This window comes from Leopardus geoffroyi, chromosome D4, assembly GCF_018350155.1.
Source record: "Leopardus geoffroyi isolate Oge1 chromosome D4, O.geoffroyi_Oge1_pat1.0, whole genome shotgun sequence".
In the NCBI taxonomy this organism is placed as follows: domain Eukaryota; kingdom Metazoa; phylum Chordata; class Mammalia; order Carnivora; family Felidae; genus Leopardus; species Leopardus geoffroyi.
In genome coordinates this window covers 31576379-31594988 of record NC_059342.1, presented here as the reverse complement: position 1 = coordinate 31594988, position 18610 = coordinate 31576379, and the positions used below count along the sequence as shown (strand labels likewise).

At 37.7% G+C, this 18610-nt stretch overlaps 1 pseudogene; it reads left to right on the top strand.

Moving 5' to 3' along the window:
* Positions 1-16357: 16357 nt before the first annotated feature.
* Positions 16358-16620, top strand: LOC123593407 (annotated as a pseudogene).
* Positions 16621-18610: the final 1990 nt, after the last annotated feature.

Sequence of the window (18610 nt, the reverse complement as noted above, 5' to 3'; positions counted from 1 at the left end):
CATTAACAAGCAAACTCTACCAGCTCTAATAGACGCTGGAGATGAATTCATACTTATGCATGAACACCTCTTGAAATTTTGGAGGGAAATAAAATACATTATGCCTATCAAGGTCAGACAAACTAGTCTCTACCTACAGATCAGCAGGCTTCCTCCCCACTGTTTTCTAGTGCATATTTCTCCCATTCCTGAGTATATTTTGGGTAGAGATGTTTTGTAGGATCTACAACAGGAGAATTTAGGTTGCATATCTTGTGACGATTGTGATGTCTCAAGCAGCTGTGTCATTACAGACATGCTTAAAGACATGAGGATGAGAGGCAAATACTGACAAGATCCAAGGGCTGGGTCAATTAGTAAATTTCCTGGGGGTCATCTGGTCTGGTAAGACAAAAATGATGCTAGAGGTGATCATTGATAAAATGCAAGCCTTCCCAATTCCTAAAATGGTAAAGGGAGTCTTTTGCTGGTTTATTGGGTTACTGGAGACCTTATATTCCCCATGTAGCAGGTATTAAGCCCTTTTTAGGCCTTGATTAAGAAGGGAAGCCAATGGGATTGAAGTGCCAATCAACAAGAGACTTTATTAAAGGTAAAAATGGTGGTAAAAACAAGTACAGTCCCTGGAGGGTATTAACACCAGTTATGTGTTGCGAATTAGATGTAAGCTTATATCCAGAAGTGCTTGGCTAGGGCTTGTGGCAACAACAAAATAGGAAATCAATTATAGTTATTTGCATAAGTTCAATGAGAATCTGTTTTCCTTGTAACATGACACCATTGGAAACATTAGTAATATTACTAACATTTTGATTGAAATGTCATATTTGAGAGAGACATGTGTGGACTCAGATATGACCAGATAGCATCAAGGAACTAAGGTTGATTTTATAGAGCCAATGAAGCCCCTTGGAAAAACAGCCTGATACCTTGCCTATTGGGTTCCTGGGAGCCATATCAGGTGGATAAGGAAGGTAACTTTTTGACAGGTTCAGGAACCTCAGGATATTTTAGGGAACTTGAGAAGAGAGGAAATAACCCATATTTATAGATATTGTAGTGCGATTTGGCCTGGGTCTTAGCCTTGAAAGGCTGTTAAAGGCACAATCTGAAATTCCTTCTGAGAAGTCTCAACAATACAGATTTAAAAGAATCTAAATGGCCAGTCACTATTTTTCCTGCACTTATGTAAATAATTAGGCCAACTTTGTTAAAACTGGACTAATTTTATAAATAAAACAGTTTTAATTTGCCTACCTTTGCTAAAATGAGGGTTATTTTAGAGAGGAAAAATAATTATGTTACCTTTATGGATATTAGATTCTAGTTATGATTGATTGTCCTAGAGTGTTTATTGTTTATCTATAAAACAGGGCTAGATCCTGAATTCTTCTGGTTTCCTTGAATAGCTGGTTAGTTTTCTACCTGATTGTACACTATAGACTTGACTTTGAAAGCTTACCTGTAGAACCACTTTCTGAATTGAGACCATTGTTAAATTGAACTGACCTAATTTACCTCATTATGAAATATGGAATAAGATGCTGTCTCAGAATGACTACACATGACAGTTCCAAAATATGACTTTATAAAACATGGGGGCTCAGCTGAGTACTAGAGAATATCTGCAATTGGATGCAAAGCAGTTTTATTCCTCAAATCCTGATTTATGCCCTTTGTTAGTAGGAAGTAGCCAGAGTAGTGTTCATTCCTATCCCTCAAGAATGGGAAATGATGAAAATCCTGGGGTGGTATTGGCTCATGGGTACCAAATAGCTACCGTGTTGTTGCTAAAGTAAGATTTGCCATGTCTAATGCCTATAAAACATTTGTCTTAAGACCCTAGCCTTGCAATGCTGATATTCTTTCCTGATGCATCAGGACATTTCCTCTCGTGGGCCATCATTTATGTTGAAGTTCACAATCACTCTGACTGTTGGGTCTGAGGAAAGGTCACTGAGGAATATCATGTTGCTTTTTATATTGCCACTGTGGCATAGGGATATGAGTTACCTTCTGATATCTGGTTCTAGGGTCATTGTGGAAGAATGATGTGCAAAATCTGTATGGGCCAAAGATGTTAGGGGTGGAGTGCTAACAACACTGATTCCGTTTTTGGTCTTCCATCTTGTTCTCCCCTCTTCCCCTCTGTCACACAGACAACACCACATTATTTAACTACCTTGGGACCTCACCACTATATCCCTCACTTCATAAGACTGCTAATTAAGGTCCAGACAACTTCAGAGAATAGCTGTTAGCGCTCTGGATCATTTATCCACTTACTGACTGCCCAATTGCCCTCGTCAATAAGTTACCCTGAATAAAACTCTGTGTAAATGGTATGGGGTAGTTTGCTTTGTTTTTTCAGTATGAAAGTGACTTCTAACTCTGGAGGATACATTACCAATTCTCTTCTACTTTCCAACAACCCAAGACATAGCCTCCAAAAAACTATTGAACTAATGGATGACAAGTTTCCCAGAATAGCAGGTTGGACAGAGGCCAAAATATTTTTTTGAGCTTGGAAATAAAACAAATGAAGGCAATGACCATGTGGACCTGGCTATTAAATTAAGGGGTTTGAAAAGAGACTTATTCAATCAGTAACAGAAATAACTTGGGAGACTCTTGAATATTTGGAAAATAAACTCCATACATCTGTATAATCAACACATTAAAGAAGAAAAAAATATTGTGACCAAAATAAAAATGAAAACGGCATACAAAATTTTGTGAGATTCAGCTAGAGGAGTGCCTGGAGGCAAATTTATCAGTTCCATTACATACATTAACAAAAAATAAATATATAAGTAACTGATCCAGCCTCCATATTAAAAAAGAATAAATTAAATGCAAATTAATAAAAGATGTGAAATGATAAAGAAAAACACTAAAAACTATGAAGTAAAAGAAGGAAAAACAATAGAGAAAAATCAATGAAACCAAAACCTGGTTCTTTGGTAAGAGCAATACAGTTGATAAACTCCTAGTCAGACTGATCAGGAAAGAAACAAAAGATGAAAGTCACAAATTACTCAAAATAGGAACAAGATGGGGAATATCACTACAGATTTTTTAAACAATAAATTGATAATAGGTATATTATAAACAATATTGTGCTAATAATTTAATTATCTAGATGAAACAGACATGTTCTTTAAACAACATAACAAAAGTTTACTCAAGAAGAAATAAATAACATGAATAACACTACATCTATTAAAAACATTTAATAATAATGCAAATCGTATACCAAGACCACTGTTTCACACTTTCCACACACACACAAAAATCTCCAGACCAAGATGGCTTTTATAGCAAGTTTCACCAAATTTTTTTTTAAATGTCAATTTTCCACAAACACTTAGAAAATAGAAGAGATGGTAACATTTTCCAAGTCATTTTCTGTGGTAAGTTTTGCCATGAAACAAGAATCAGAATATAGTACAAGAAAAGGAATATATGAATAAATATCCCTTTAAAATTTACTTATAAAAATTCTTAACAAACAGACTGATGAGGATGTGTAGCAATAGAACTCTCACACTGCCAGTAGAACAAAATGATACAAATATTTTAGATATTCTTTCTCAGCACTTGCATTCAATATTGGCCATATTAACCAGTTTAATAAAGCAAGAGGAAGAATAAAATTAATACAGATTAAAAAGGAAAAAGTAAGATGTTCATATTCTCAGATGACATTGTCATATATATGTAACATGGAGTCTCTCAAACACCAAGAACTAAAAAGTGAGATTAGCAATGTTAGAGGATATGACATGAATATACATACACCAACTCTAGGTCTAATTTTACTAATAAACAATTGCAAGTTACATTGACAATACCACCATAGAAATGAAATATTTAAAGGCACACTTAACAAAATGTCTGACTACACTAAAAATTAGGGAAAAATTGCAAAAGTAAATTAAAGGTGATCTAAATAAATGAGACATAGTCCACTTTCATGGGTCAGAAAACTAAATATTATAAATATATAAGTTCTCTCCAAACTTAACTATAGCATTAAAGTAATATTCTTTTTTTTTTTTTTTTTTTTAATTTTTTTTTTTTTTTCAACGTTTATTTATTTTTGGGACAGAGAGAGACAGGGCATGAACGGGGGAGGGGCAGAGAGAGAGGGAGACACAGAATCGGAAACAGGCTCCAGGCTCTGAGCGGTCAGCCCAGAGCCTGACGCGGGGCTCGAACTCACGGACCGCGAGATCGTGACCTGGTTGAAGTCGGTCGCTTAACCGACTGCGCCACCCAGGCGCCCCTAAAGTAATATTCTTAATGGAATGTCAACAGGGTTTTTAGAGAAAATGACAAGTGATTCTAAAATTTATGTAGAAAGGTAAAGAAAAAAATAATAGTGTGGGGAATAAGCTTAGGAATTCTCTGAACCTCCAGCGATGGGTTAACAAGGCATAAAGAATTAGAAAGCTATAGGATGTACACACCCAAGTTTGGGTAAACAAGATTAGGTAAATAAGATTAGGTAAATGGGACAAACGCCCCCAGTATAGGACAAGCAGGGCAAAGGCCCCCAGTATAGGACAAAGGTATAGGAAAAGGGAATGAAAACATCCAAGATGAGGTAAACAAGGTATCCAGGGCGGAAATGCCCCCCAACTTAGCAAAATAGTGGAAAGCTGCTTTCACAGGAAGGAGGGACCAAATTAGGTAAACAGATAAATAGGGCTATAGACTCGGTGAGGTGAAGTTTCCCAGAGTTGAGCTAATTAGCAAAAGAAAGGTGCCTTGTTAACCCATCAGTGCAGGCTCAGAGAATTCCTAAGTTTATTCCCCACAGTTTAGAGTGGAGGAACAAGGCATCCTTTTTCCAATAAACTCCACTGCAGCTTCAAGAGCTTCGAGGCAGGCCAAAACTTGCCTATCAATGGAAGTCTGGCTTATAAATTCTTTGGTAGTGTTGACCATAAATTTATTAAGGACCTGAGCTGTTTGGATAGTATGATGCAGGTTGATTCCAGTAATAGTGGCAGTGGCGATAACACCTACTGCTGCTAGGATGCCCATGATTAACAGGCCAACAAATCTTTTTTGCCTTACAGCAGAGTGCCAGTGTTGAACAAGTTTGGAAAGTGGGCCTATTTCTGATGGATCCATATAGGGTTCAGAGCTATCAACAGGAACCCAGGTTGAGGCACGCTGTTTAAGTACTAATAAAGAGGAGATATTTAATTGGGTGATGTTATCATTACTTATGCAGGACATAAACCAGCCCTGGGAGTTAGAGATATTATAATTATTTTCTAGTTGTTTGATCTGTAAAGTGGAGGTAGCAAAGAGAACGTAGGGAGAAGGGACACAAATAGTGATCCATGCAAATTGATCATTGTGCAGGGAGGCCTGAGTTATGTTAATATATCGATTTACATAAATTTCACCATGGCTAGTAGTACTAGTGAAGAAGAGAAGGCCTAGCTTCCAAAGATTAACAAGCCAAGGTCCTTTTAATTTCCCTTTATATGCAGAAATTAGAGGGCCAGACAAGACTCCATCTTTCCAAAAAATATTCTCCCTATTAGACTGGTCAAGGGATATGGTCTTATTTGAATATTTTGTTTCAAGATGTCCTCTAGGACCCTTGTCAATAATAGTTCAATTACTCCAGTGAAGATTATGCTCAATCTCTCCATAACAGGTTGTCCAAGGAATATTATTCCAGGGGTGGTCTGAATATTTGAGATTAGAGCAAGCTATAACATTAGCAGTATGAGATATGTTTGTTTTTTGAGGTATATCAAAACTTGTGGCTGAGAAAAAGGTAAAATTGTCTGGCCTTGTAGAGGTTTTGGGCTGTACATGCAAAACCCAGTTGACTTTTAGTTGGAGACAATCAGATAAGTTGCTTAGTAACACACGTAGGAGGTGCTGGAGGAAGCCACCATTGACGTCTTGGCATATAAAGCCAATGCTCTTGTTCAGTTTGGAAGGGTGGGTTAAGATTGGCTCCTTCCATGAACTCTATCATTATTGCTAATAGGAATATCCCAGGCTAGCTGTCAAATATAGATGGGTTAAGGAGATGAGCCCAATATGAATATTGAGCTTGGCCTGAACAAATGAGGGCAAGAAGTATAATCAGGGTTACCCATATCGAATTCCTGTCAGTGATGGAGATCATGGCCATCAGGTGCGAGTCAGCGGTGTATGCAATACCATTGTGTTGTAAGAGGACGCTGGCCTGGTTAGGTATTTAAGGCTTCCCTATGTTATATCAGGGTCAAGGACTTGCATTTGTATAGTGACTTCAGGATGAGGAGTCCATGAAGAGGCTTCTTCCGTCTTGAAAACGGGGGCCAGTGGCTGCTCACTCAGAGTCATTCTCTGGAAGTCTTGCTTCACTAGCAGATATCCTGGGGGTATCCACCATGCCATGGTATGGCTTCACTAACCGAGTGGGGATCCACAGACGTTCAGAATCTGTAAGAACATAAACATATCCTCCACCCCAGGTGAGAAGTTTAGTGGGCCCAGTCCATGTGGGTCCCCTTCAGGAGTTTTGTATAGCACCATAGGGTGAGAGCGTTTATCTTATTTTGAACAGTGTCACTCAGCTGTAGTTAGTCCTTGGAATTAAGATTTAAAAAATTTAAGAGAAATCATAGCATGATCAAGAAGGAGCTGAGGTTGTAATGCAGACAGCCAGGGATATCTCCACCCACGCCTTTTTAACATGTTTTTGAGCATATTATGTGCTCATTTACAATTGTTTGGCTTTGTGGTTATAAGGAATGGGTTATTCCAACCAAGGCTTATGTAAAACAACTCAAAAAGGGCGTGTTGTCATTTTGCCCTTTTTGTTTTACAGTTTTTGTTAAAATTATATTTATTTACTTATTACCATTAATAAAAATGTATTTTCATTTTGTATATCTTTCTTACATATCTCTTACTTTTTTATATACGAAGTTATTTATTTCCATTAGCTTTAATTATATTTAGCAGAATTTTAGAAACCTTAGTCTCCAGTGAAAACTAAGTAGTAACTAATTGTGAATTGTCTGTTACCTCAGAAATTTTTTAGGTGGTAGACTAAGAATCCATTAAGAATAAAGCATGGTTTTTAATGGATTTAAATAGTCTTAGTTTTTATTTTTGTTTTTTTTTTCTTTGCTAAGAAGTCAAAAGCATAAACCTATGTTTAGTAAGCAATGCTTCAGCATTCCATTTGATTTGGAAGAGGCCTAAATGTCTGATGAACATAATTCAAATTATCATCTAAGCTAAATGTTCAAGTTTTACGTTACCAAAGACCCTGAAAGCTATTTTAACAATTACCCATGAAAACTATGAGGCAGACAAAGTTAACCATTACTTTAATTTATCCTTTTGTTAACAAATTGGAACAAAGATAACATGAGCTTATTTGACCTTTAGTAAACCTTAGTAGAATAGAGTTTTATAATTTAAAACACAGGTCTATCTTAATAGTATTTTATCTGTGTCCCCTTAAAAGTTTACCATTGTCAATTTTTTCCCATGGAGACGGTAAGGAAATCTGAAGTCCAAGTGGGTGTTTTTTTGCTTTTTGACAATGTGAGGAGGAGGATCTGATGCTACCTGAGGCATTGAAGAGCCAGGTATGCAGTTTGAACCACAGGTGGTGCAGAAACTGGAGGAGGGGGTAGGGAAGGCAGAAAAGGTGAGGTGCTCCCAAGAGGCCTGAAGGCAGATAAAGGTGCAGAGGACAGAGAAAAGAGTTCAAGTGGTCCTAAAGCTTGTCAGCTCAGATAGATGAGCAGATACAACTTTTTGTTTTGTACTGTATTATTTTGTTTTCCACTAGTGGGATTAGGCAGTCCATGTCAGGCCAGAGAAGACAGGGAAGTTTCCTGAAACAAAAGGAGTCTTGGCAGTTGCTTGGGAATATACCTTAAAATCTCTATCCTGAGGTAGACTAGCCAGAGACAATCAGCTCTCATCATCAGAGTTATTATTCCAGGAAATGAATGAGGGAGAAGCCCCAACATATAGTTAGAGTAACCGGAGTGTATGAGGAGAAACAGTGAGAAAGTTAGAATCCCCCATATTAGGGATGGCTTGTGTAAAAAATGTCACTGTATGCATTGCTTTCCTGACAACGATTGGAAGTTGGGCTTGCTACCTTGGTTGGGAATATTGCCCCGTGTCACACAGTTGTTCATCGGAATAGGGGTGCCTGGGTGGCTCAGTTGGCTGAGTGTCCGACTTCGCCTCAGGTCATGATCTCACCCTCTGTGAGTTTGAGTGCTATGTAGGGCTCTGTGCTGACAGCTCAGAGCCTGGAGCCTGCTCCAGATTCTGTGTCTCCCCCTCTCTCTGACCCTCCCCCATTCATGCTCTGTCTCTCTCTGTCTCCAAAATAAGTATACATTAAAAAAAAAAAAAAAAAAAAAAAAAAGACACCGGAATAGTGATATGCCCTGATTCGAGAGACCCCCGGAAAACAAACCACCAGAGTCCAGAGTCAAAGCCAAGCGGCAAGGGTTGTTTATTGCAGGTTCAAACCCGGTCCTCCGCGCACTGGTTGCCGGTGACGCTAAGAGGCCCCAAGCCAGGATCTTACAGCTTCTTTTATAGACAGGCACAAACAAGTTAGGGATTTTTTTGCGGTTACAGAGCTGTTATTGGTTGACATTTAAATCTGAACACTCAGCAGAACTTGATTGGTTCCCGCCTTTTTTTCAAACCACTCAGCAGAACTTGATTGGTTCCCGCCTTTAGGTCAGACCACAACCGGCATGCCCTGGCTGGTTCCGGGAATGGTGGGGGGGGGGGGGGAGGTCTTTTCTTTGCAGTTGTGAGTACACCTGGTAATTTTTCTCTTAGTCTCTCAATAGCAGAGTCAAGTTTTGCACAGCATGAGTCTCACAAGCATTATGAAACTCTTGGGCATAGACAGCATACTGGGCTGAGGTCAGAATGATGTTCATAAGAGAGCCCCAGTCCCAGGTACCACAAATATTTTCTAAAATGCCAATTATGAAAGGATTGTAACGGACATACAGCTGAACTGATTCTTGCAATTTCTGTAATATTGGAAAGAACAGGCCTTTATGGATGTATTGCCCATTTTGCCTGACAATGGGAAATGGCTGGAATTTACTGGCCTTAGGTGCTTATTTAATGTACTTTTGCATTGGGGTGAGGACTTTATCAGAACCAGTCAGTGAGGTTTTTAGAGGCTCAATATCGTCCCATCCTTTTGAAGGAGGGGGAGTATCTTTTGGCTCTTAAGGCACTGAAGGCACACGTGGACTATAAAAAAGCTCCAGTTTTCCCTCTATTTTGGGTAATTTTACATCTTTATGTACACCGTCAGAACTCAAGGGGAAGAGGGCAGTATGGACAATGGACTAAGTGAGGATTATCTTAGGGGGGACGTTAGCCCCCTCAGAATGCTGAGCTTTAAATGTTTTCCCTACTTGTTCCCAAACATCAAAATCATAAGTTCCTTGTTTTGGGAACCAAGGGCAGTGTTGCTAGGTAATCATTAATAATTTAAGGAGTGCTTTCTGATTGAGGATAGTGTCAACCACCTTTTCCAATGATTGTAAAATATGAATGTATTGTTCCTGTTTGGGGGATAGGGAGACTCCCATAATAAATCTCTCAAAAGTTCCACAGCAGTGAATCCTAATATAGTTTCACTTTATCTTGTACCTTGTCAGGAAGACTGTCAACCAGTGAGGTTTTTTTCTTGGAGCTCTTTAGTCGTTCTGCAGCGTCCTGAAGTCCTTGTGTTATCCTCCTCCTGGCCAAGTTGGCTCCTGATCTACATCGGCCTGTAGTCCCCTTGCCTCCAGTCATGTCGGGGTCACCATCTGTTGTAGACGCTGGGTCTGGAGTTCTCTCTTGTCCAGCAAGAAAACAGGATGCAAGATTAAAAATGCAAGAGATGCTAATGTCCGGGAGGAGACAAGAGCTCTGAGTAAAGGTCCTTGCTCCATTTTTATTAGGATCAGAAGGCTTACAAGTGTGATGGGCATGCACAGAGAGACAATGAAATCCTGAGCATTAACTCATGGGCATGGGGAATAGGGGTTTTGGAGATATGCGGTGTTAGGACTTTGGGTCCATACAAAACAATATTCTGGTGCTGCGTGGAAGGTTGTTTACAGCAAACATGAGGCACCCCCTCTGTTTACCTAAACTGGTCTAGAGGACAGGAAAGACTGAGCATGCTACCTCAGGGTCAACAAGGCACCTTTCTTTTGCTAATTAGGTCTGCTCTGTGCAACTTCATTCTGTTGCAGTCTATAGCCCTATTTACCTGTTTACCTAATTTGGTCCTTCCTTCCTGTGAAAGCAGCTTTCTGCTATTGTACTAAGTTGGGGGACATTTCCGCCCTGAATACCTAATCTTGTTTACCTCATCTTGGATGTTTTCATCTTGAGATTCCCTATTCCTATATCTTTGTCCTGTACTGGGGGCCTTACTTAGTCTTATTTACCTCATCTTGTTTACCCAAACTTGGGTGTGTACATCCTATAGCTTTCCAATTCTTTATGCCTTGTTAACTCATCAATGTAGGCTCAGGGAATTCCTAAGCTTATTCCCCACATAACAGCAAAACAATTTAAAATAGCATAAGGACTTAATGTGCCATATTTCAAAATTTAATAAAAATCTACATCAAAAGACTGTGGCATCTGTGTCAAAATATAGAAATAGATTAAGGGATCAAATAGTAAGTTCAGAAACAGATCCACATATAATCAATTTATTTTCTACAAAAGTGCCAAGAACTTCAATGTGAGAAAGAATTATCTTTTGAGAAAATTGCAGTGACATAATTGGGTATACATATTAAATATGACATCAAACTCTTACTTTATACCATAGAGGAATTTAAAGGAAATAGATTATAAAAATAAATGTAAAGCTTGAAACTGTACAACTTCTAGAAGACAACTTAGAAAATCTTTATGATCTTCACTAAGGCAAATATTTCTTAAATAGAACACAAATGTATGAAGTATAAAAGAAAACAACTATATATAAATTGGGCTTGATCAGAACTTAAAACATATGCTATTCAAGAACAAAGAAATGAGAAGGGAAACTACAGCTTTGGGGAGGTGGGTGGTTGGAGGTACAGAGAAATATCTGTAATACACTTGTCTTAATAAAATATGTGTAAAAATAAAGAAAATACCACTTAACATGGAGTCAGAAAACCCTGAAGGAGCTCTCATGAACATACTACTTGAAACCTGCATAACCAGTAGGAATAAGGAAGATAAAAATTGTCTTGACAAAGGTGGACATTTTTCACATAGAAATTCCATCTCTTGCTTTTAAGAAAAATAAGGAAGATCCCTTCCTGCTCCAGCAACAATGCACTAACCACTGCTTGTAACCAATGAGAAACCACCACATCAAACTCTTATTTTCCAGTGTATTTTGTTTAAAACAATCCTCTCTAATTTCCTCCTCAAGCCTAATAAAAGTTGACCTTCTCTTTGTCTCTTCAGATTTGCCTATGAGTCATTTTAGTTTGCTTGTCTCAAATTGCAAGTCTCCCACTATTCCTGAATAATCTCATTTTGCTGGAAAAATGACTGCTATTTTTTTTAAGTAGGCTTCAATGCAGGGTCCCACATTAGGGCTTGAACTCATGACCCCAAGATCAAGACCTGAGATAAGATCAAGAATCAGAGGCTTAACCAACTAAGCCACCCAGGCACCCCTGGCTAATTTATTTTTAAGCTTGACCTTACATAATTGTCAGAAGTGGGATCTGAAAAAAACAAACCCCCAAGGAACTAGCAACTCTGAATTGTGTGAGGTATTCACTTGAGCTCTCTGTGATGTCTCTGCTTCCATGGATTATCTTTGTCTTTTCAGTTTTTGTCCTCCTCTCAGTTTTCTTCTTTGGTTGAGCTCTCTGACTTTATTCAGGATCTATTTTTGTTTTTATAAAGCTTCCTGGTACATCACCCATCCTGTTCAAAAGGTGAAAACGTGTGATTCCCTGTGTTTTAAAACAGCTGTTGGAAAACAGCGTCCTTAATAGTAAAGATATTTTAAGGAATACAAAGGCAAGATAAGTTGCACCTGGCCTGTGGGCCAGGCTCTCATGCCTTTATCAAAAAATGGGTGAACTTTTTGATGATTTGGAATTGGAATAGCCATTATGGGGAAACTGTTTTAGATATAAGTCCATCTTAAGGGGTACCCTTAAAATAGAGGATTCTAAAACTTTTAGAAACAATGGGATGCATTCTTTGATTTGTATGCAGAAGTTTCTAAAAGACAAAATGACTTCAAAATCAATTCTAAAAGGATGCTTGCAGCATGAGGAAAGGGAAGGGAAGGGGACTTTGATCATCTGAGCAGGTAACCTTAACTTAGTCTCTCTGCCAGAAATACAATTTGGATTCGACTGTTCTTTTGAGTTTTGTCCCTGAGACATGGCTAAAATTTTATAAAACAAAAGCTATAAGATCTCTGTGTCTATGTATACAAGTAATATTTCTTTAACTGTAGGTGGTATTGTCAAAATTAACTTTTAAAGAGCTTTATTTAATTAGCTCAAAAAAATTGAGCATTTATATAAATCAAGGATACTCCCAGAAATATAGAAACTATCTCAAATGTTTTTCAAGTTTAAATGATCTGGGATAAATTTTGATAAATAGATACTAATCTACATTTGTAGGTTTAATAAAAACAGACATGTGTTAAAATTTTATTAACAAGAAAAATAACTGGCGTGCCTGGGTGGCTTCAGCTCAGGTCATGATCTCGTGGCTTGTGGGATAAAGCCCCACATCGGGTTCTGTGCTGATAGCTCAGAGCCTGGAGCCTGCTTCCAGTTCTGTGTCTCCCTCTCTCTCTGGCCTGCCCTGCTTGTGTTCTGTCTCTCTCTCTCAAAAAATAAATAAATAAATAAATAAACGTTAAAAAAAATTTAAAAAGAAAAATAACTTAAGATGATGGTTTACTATTTAAAGCCTATCCAAGCATAACTGTTAAAAACCAGTACTTTAAATAAGTAAATATGATCAAATTTTATACTAAGTTAAGCTAATATTCATTGAATATCTAAATCATATCCAGATAAGGTAAATATTAAATGCTAAATGTAAGTTCATCTACTTTTGGCTTTTTAATTCTTACAAAGAGACAAAAGATATTTAGGTCTCTTAATAGACACATTTTATGCCACACTCAGAAAAAATTATGAGAAATAAAATATTTCTAAACTTTTGAAATGTATTTGTTTGCTAATCTACTATAGGATATTAATAAATAATAGTTCACAATTTCCTGCTTCCTACTTTTCACTGTAAAGAAAACATTACAAATAGTTTAAAATGTTGGAAGAGGAGCTAAGATACAAAATGAGCCAAAAAGAAAATGTCAAAACACTAAGATTAATAAATATAAATTAATTCTGCACAAACTGTGCACATCGGTGCTGAGAGAATGAAGGCAAAACAGGTACCCTTTTGGAATCTAAGAAACACTGAAACCCCCATGTGGGAGATGCAGGAGAGAAGCATCAAAGGAAAAGACTTCAAAAGGGAAGGGCTGGAGAAGGTGCAAGGCCTTAGGACATGTTTACATAGCTGAACATGGCTGCAGCTCCTCTCCTAAGGAATGCCTAGAGCCATTAACTTTGTCGAGGGCCGGATCCTCCTTCACACCTGACCCTTCCTAATGTTATAGAAACCAATTAACTTGAAATTCAACCTTGAAAAGCTAAACCATTAGATTGATTAACACACTTGCTTAGCTGACTTTATGAATGTAGTCTTTAGCAATTATCCAAATAAAAAGAAGCGTCATTCTGGAGTCAGGGCCTCATTCTGACTCCAGTATGGGGACCTTCACTTAACTGCACTTTGCGGACTCATCTTTTGTGACTCAGGCCATACTCCCTGCAACACCCCCAGGAGAGTTATTCTCCTACTATGGAAGAATTTACTGAAACTTCTTGTTTTTTAAAGTATGGCCAAGGCCATTGTTGATTTATGACTAATATCAAATAAATAGAAAATATGTATACTATCCATATCTACAGAGATAAATGAATAATATATATCTTTAACTTTATAATTTAGATGTATTTATTTTTGATGTATTTATTATCTATATCTAAGCAGAAGATAATTTCATAAAATGCAAAATAAAATGCATGAATGGTATACACTAAAAATAAACAAAATATGTGTCAGTCTATTAAACTTTTTTTGGTAGCTCATATGGTTTTACATATATAAGTATTTGCTGAGACATGCTATACACTATATTTCTTTTTTTATAGCTTTCTTTATTTTTAATGTTTATTTATTTTTGAGAGACAGAGACAGATTTTGAGTGGGGGAGGGGCAGAGAGAGAGGGATATAGAACCTGAAGCAGACTCCAGGCTCTGAGCTGTCAGCACAGAGCTCAATGTGGGACTTGAACTCATGAACCGCGAGATCATGACCTGAGCTGAAGTTGGACATGTAACTGATTTAGCCACCCTGGCACCCCTATACACTATATTTCTTATTATAAAACAACCCAACATGTTTGAAAGCCACTGTACTTATACCACAATGTATTGCACAACAGCAGGGTTTGTCTGATCAGATGAAAAGGCCAGTACAAGAACAGCCACTCTGTCCTGTATTCACACAGTGCTAACTCTTCAAAGGGAGTCTATAATCACTCTTTGATAGGCTCATTCTTTGCCTTGTCTTTTCAGATTTGCAGCCAGGCAGGAATCTTTATTTAAAAGAACTTCCCTCAATTCTTATAACTACTTCAAGTTTGGAAATTCTAATGATGGCTCCCCAGATAGTTATAGTTCTGCCATAAGTTTAGAGGTTGTCCCATGTTCAAATCTTTATTCTGCCTCCCTAACTCAAAGCAGAACTCTTCAGAAATAGTGTGGGGATTCTGTTGCCACTGCCTGTTCAGTCATTCCCAGTCTGACAGAGAAATATCAGGATAAGCCTATAGACATAAGTGAATCTCACAATGATTTCAAAAAAGCATATGGTTTATTTTAGCTATATTACATAAAAGTTAATATTCACTTAATGTAATGTATAAGCAGTTATGTGATTATTCTGTAATAACTGCCTTGCATCATTTCTTTTCTAGGGACGATTTATAAACTTTTGAAAAAAAGAAAAAAACATCTGGGGTGCCTGGGTGGCTCAGTCAGTTAAGTGACCGACTTTAGCTCAGGTCATGATCTTGCAGTTCATGAGTTGGAGCTCCACATTGAGCTCTGTGCTGACACCTCAGAGTCTGGAGCCTGCTTTGGATTCTGTGTCTCCCTCTCTCTGCTCCTCCCCTGCTTGCACTCTATCTCTCTCTTTCTCAAAAATAAATAAACATTAAAAAATTAAAAAAAGAGAAAATAACATCTGAACTAATAAAGTTTAAATTGTCAGCAAAAAAAAGTTGTTTTTTTTAACAAACCTACTAGAAAAATAATAAGAACTTTAAAATGTATATGAAAAATAGGGTATATGATTTTCATGTTTAAAAAAGGTATGAGGAATGAAGATGAATTTTTGGTAAGAAAAAAGGTAATTTTGTCCTAAAATAAAATGACTTTCTAGAACAAGAAAGAAAAGGGACAAAACCTAAATGCACATTAAAAGTTGTGTATGGTTTATGGAATAGAAATTTTGAGAAAGGAATTTCATATATGGTCAAGTTGGCTAAAATTTAAATTGTTATTATAAGGGCTTTAAAATTAAACTTTAATATCAATAGTGTACTTATATGAAACTAAAGCTTAATTTTCCTTCCTCACTTCAAAAATAAACTTTTCTTGGACTATTGGTCTGCTTTTGATAAGATATTGTGAAAGGTTTCCTTTACTTTTTAAAGTAATCTCCATTTGCAACAACATGGATGGAACTAGAGTGTATTATCCTAGGTGAAAGTCAGTCAGAAAGACAAATATCATATGATTTCACTCATATATGGAATTTAAGAAAACAGAACAGATGAACATAGGGGAGGGGAAAGAAAATAAGATAAAATCAGAAAAGGAAGGCAAACCATAAGAGGCTCTTAAATACAGAGAACAAACTGAGGGTTGCTGGAGGGGATGTGGGTAGAGGGATGGGTTGAATGGGTGATGGGTGTTGAGAGCACTTGTTGGGATGAACACTGGGTTTTATATGTAAGTGATGAATCACTGGGTTCTTCTACTCCTGAAACCAAGACTGTATATTAACTAACTTAAATTTATGTAAATACATTTTAAAAAAGAAAAAGAAATAAAGTAATTTCTTAAGAAAGCAAGCTTTTATGTTTGTCCTGTGCCTGCTGCCTCCCTCAATGCTGCTGGAGGTGTCCACCCATGCTCTACCACTATGGAGACAGCCTCACACTACTGCCATCTGCTGAATGACTACAGGCTACCATCTCTAGGCTACGCTCAGGGAACTGGGAACAGCCAGCTACCCCAAAACAAATAGGCTGAGCTGCTGGTCATCATCAAGGAGCTGGGGAAAGAGATTAGACTCATTTATGCAGGGAGCAAGAGCACCATGAAGAGACTAAAACAAGGCATCATTCATGCTGGAGGACTAGTTCAAGATGCTTGGCTGAAATGGAATGGAATGCCAGATCCTAGCTGCCTGTTAGCATGGAAGGTTTTCCATTTTCTTCCAAGATGGGAAGGTTTCTCTTTCACATGTCCCTTTCATGGTTCATGAGGCTCTGAGATTGAGAAATATTTTGCAGTTGAATAGGATTTATATTTTGAATAGTTAGGAACTACCTAGGGTTTTGTTTTTGCTTTTGTTTTTTTTAAACATTGATTGAAAAGATGCATGTAAAAGGGGCATCCGCATGGCTCAGTCACTTAAGCATCTTACTTGGTTTTGGCTCAGGTCATGATCTCACAGTTCATGGGTTTGAACCCTATGTCAGACTGGTTGGGATTATATCTTTCTCCCCCTCTCTCTGCCCATCCTGCCTCTCTCTCGCTCTCTCTCTCTCTCTCTCTCAAAATAAATAAATACACTTAAAAAAAAGATAAATAGAGTGCCTGGGTGATTCAGTCACTTAAACATCTGACTCTTGGTTTCTGCTCAGGTCATGATCTCAAGGTTTGTGAGTTTACACCCTGCATCAGGCTCTGTGCTGACAGTGTGGAGCCTACTTGGGATTCTCTCTCCCTGTCTCTTGGCCCCTCCTCCGCTCACTCTCTCTTTCTCTTTCAAAATAAATAAATAAACTTAGTTTAAAATAAATAAATAACTTGGGGTGCCTGGGTGGCTCAGTTGGTTAAGCATCTGACTTCATCTCAGGTCATGATCTCATGGTTCATGGGTTTGAGCCCCGCATTGAGCTCTGTGCTGACAGCTCAGAGCCTAGAACCTGCTTCCAATTCTGTGTCTCTCTCTCTGCCCCTCCCCTGCTTGCTCTCTCTCTTTCTCTCTCTCTCTCAAAAAACAAACATTAAAATAATAAAATATAAATAAGTAAGTAAATAAATAAATAAAGCATGTAAAAGACACCTATCTCACATCAAAGATACCAGTGTCTCTATTTCATCCTTTTTTAAACTCAGTTATGTTACCTGGATTGTTCCTTGTTCCTTTTCATGTGCTAATACAACTCTGAGGGTTTTGTTTTTAGCACAAACATTTGCCACATGGTGTGGATTCTGCTTAATGTAATTTCTTTTGTGCTACAGCATTTGCTTGCATGACTATTAGTGCTTTGAGATCAATTTTTTAAAAACACACAAGTTATAAAAACAGAAGAAAGAGCAACCTACCAAACCTAACTTAACATGAACCCCTGAAAATTTTCCTACTCAGACTGTGTGGATTTCAGTTCTGCTTTTCCTATAAGTTGATTCAATCATCCAGAAGAAAACGACTAAAACTATTTGCATCTTTTTATGTATTTATGACTTGATGTAATAAAGCTCATTTTCATTAAAAAAGACTTTGTGTTTTAACAAAATAGTTTTCTGTAATTTATATTATCTTTTCCATCAGGTCTTTGATTACACAAATATGCTGAGTATCCTGGATATTAAAAGAGCTAAGTTTTTATCAGAACTACATAACGTTCTATATTTCCCTTTGAAAGCTTTGTCATTTGGGGCGCTTGGGTGGCTCAGTTGGTTAAGTGTCCAACTTCAGCTCAGGTCATGATCTCACGATCCATGAGTTCAAGCCCCGCAACGGTCCCTGTGCTCTCATTTCAAAGCCTGGAGTTTCAGGCTTTCAATCCAAATTCAAATTTGGATTCTGTGTCTCCCTCTCTCTCTCTCTCTCTGCCCTTTCCCTACTCATGCTCTGTCTCTATCAAAAAAATGAATAAACGTTAAAAACAATATACAGAAAAAGAAGTCTTTGTCATTTTAGTTAAATAAATATTGTTTCTTTTTAAAAACTTTTTTCATGTTCATTTATTTTTGAGAGAGACACACAGAGAACATGAGCGGGGGAGGGGTAAAGAAAGAAGGAGACATGGAATCCCAAAGCAGGCTCCAGACTCCCAGCTGTCTGCACAGAGCCAGATGCGGGGCTAAAACTCACAAACCAAGAGATCCTGACTGAGCCAAAGTTGGACACTTAACTGACTGAGTCACATAGGTGCCCCAC